The following is a 2,748-nucleotide window of genomic DNA, read 5'->3' as shown; positions in this document are numbered from 1 at the left end:
GTTGTATGTTTAAATTTATAAGAGGGGCGCCTGGGTGGCTCAGTTGGTTAAGCGTCTGCCTTCAGCTCAGTTCATGATCCCAGGGTTCTGGGATCGAGCCCCACATCAGGCTTCCTGCTCAGCGGGGAGCCTGCTTCTCCCTCTCCCTGCCCCCTGCTCGTGTTCTCCCTCTCTCCCTCTCTCTCAAATAAATAAATAAAATCTTAAAAATAATAAAATAAAAACAAAAGTGAATATAAAATGTTTTATCATGCTGGTAGAAAACAGAGGGGAAAATTCTTTAAGAAAAAAAAAGCTGTTAAAAGAAAAACAAAGCTGGAGGTATCACAATTCCAGAGTTGAAGTTATATTACAAAACAGTAGTAATTAAAACAGTATGGTACGCATAAAAATAGACACATAGATCAATGGAATATAGTAAAAAAAAAACAGAAATGAACACACAATTATATGGTCAACTAATCTTTGACAAAGAAGGCAAGAATATACAATGGGAAAAAGACAGTCTCTTTAACCAATAGTGTTGGGAAAACGGACAGCAACATGCAAAAGAATGAAACTGGACCACTTTTTTACACCACACACAAAAATAAACTCAAAATGCATTAAGGACATAACTAAATGTGAGACCTGAAAGCATAAAAAATCCTAAAAGAGGGCATAGGCAGTAATTTCTCTGACATCAGCTGTAGCAACATTTTTCTAGATATGTCTCCTGAGGCAAGGGAAATAAAAGCAAAAATAAACTATTGGGACTATATCAAAATAAAAATTTTCTGCACAATAAAAGAAACAATCAATAAAACTCAAAGGCAACCTACTGAATGGGAGAAGATGTTTGCAAATGATATATCTGATAAAGGGTTAGTATCCAAAATATACAAAGAACTGTTACAACCAACACCAAAAAACCGAATAATCTGATTTAAAAATAGGCAGAAGACATGAACAGACATGACATGAACAGACATTTCTCCAAAGAAGGCCTACAGATGTCCAGCAGACACATGCAAAGATGCTCAACATCATTGATCATCAGGGAAATGCAAATCAAAACTACAATGAGATATCACCTCACACTTTCCAGAATGGCTAAAATCAACAATACAAAAAACAATAGGTGTAGATGCAGATGTGGAGAAAAAAGAAACCTCACGCACTATTGGTGGGAATGCAAACTGGTGCAGCCACTGTGGAAAACTGTATGGAGGTTCCTCAAAAAATTAAAAATAGAAGTACCCTATGGTCCAGTAATCATACTACTGGGTGTTTACCCAAAGAATGTGAAAGCACTAAATCAAAGGGATACATGCACCCCGATGATTATTGCAGCATTATCTCCAATAGCCAAACTATGGAAATAGCCCAAGTGTCCATCGATAGATGAATAGATAAAGAAAATATATACATATACACACACACACACACACACAGTGGACTCTTATTCAGCTATAAAAAAGAATGAAATCTTGACATTTGCAACAATATGGATGGAGTTCGAGTATCATGCTAAGTGAAATAAGTCAGAGAAAGACAAATACCATATAATTTCACTCATATGTGGAATTTAAGAAACAAAACAAATGAGCAAGGGAAAAAAAAAAAAGAGAAACAGACTCTTAACTACAGAGAATAAACTGATGGTCACCAGAGGGGAGGTGGCCGGAAGGATGGGTGAAATAGATGATGGGGATGAAGGAGTACACTTATCACGATGAAAAATAAATTAAATAAATAAATAAGGAAAAAAGAAAAAAGCTGTCAAACAGAAGTGAAAAAAAGAATGTAGTAGAAATATATCTAACTATAGCAATAATAATTTCTTAAACAGGATATGTACACACTGAAAGACTAAGATTGTCCCACTGAATAACAAAATTAAATCTAACTCTATGCTGCTTACAAAATACTCATCTAAAATAAAACCAAATGTGGGGCGCCTGGGTGGCTTAGTTGGTTGGCCTTCTGCTTTCAGCTCAGGTCATGGTCCTGAGTCCTGGGATTGAGGCCCACATCAGGCTCCCTGCTCAGAGGGGCCTCTGCTTCTCCCTCTCCCTTTACCACTCCTACTGCTTGTGCTCTCTCTCTTGTTAAATAAATAAAATCTTTAAAAAAAATAAAATAAAACCAAATCAAAAAGTTGAAAATTAAATAATGAAAAAATATATTCAGTAAATACTAAACCACAGAAATCTAAGGTATCGATACCAACATACAAAAAAAGTAAAAATTCAGGATATTAGTAGGATATCAAGTTCACATAATTTTTTAAATTTTTTTTAAATTTTATTTATTTATTTGACAGAGACACAGCGAGAGAGGAAACACAAGCAGAGGGAGTGGGAGAGGGAGAAGCAGGCTCCCCGTGGAGCAGGGAGCCTGTTGCGGGTCTCGATCCCAGGACCCCCGGACTACGACCTAAGCCTAAGACAGACGCTTAACGACTGAGCCACCCAGGCTCCCCGAGGTCACATAATTTAATAAAATGAAGATATTAAAGTTATGGCTTTTTATGTGTGTAAACACACAGACTTAAAAAATACGAGGCAATACTGGTGGATTTACAAGAAATTGGGAGATCCATATGAAGAGGAATTGGGTTGTGGGAGAGGTTTAAAAACCTTCTCTCAGAAACTGGTGTATATTTTCCTCTCCAAAAACATGCTAAGGTTACTTTTAAACATGAAGGCACGAATTCCTTGAGGAAGGTCATGCTCTGCATATTTCAGGAACCTCTCCTGGGCTGCA

Source organism: Eumetopias jubatus, unplaced genomic scaffold (genome assembly GCF_037043125.1).
Source record: "Eumetopias jubatus isolate StellerSeaLion01/CBP00866 unplaced genomic scaffold, mEumJub1_p1.0 scaffold_1, whole genome shotgun sequence".
Taxonomy (NCBI): domain Eukaryota; kingdom Metazoa; phylum Chordata; class Mammalia; order Carnivora; family Otariidae; genus Eumetopias; species Eumetopias jubatus.
Note: the sequence above shows the minus strand (reverse complement) of the source record.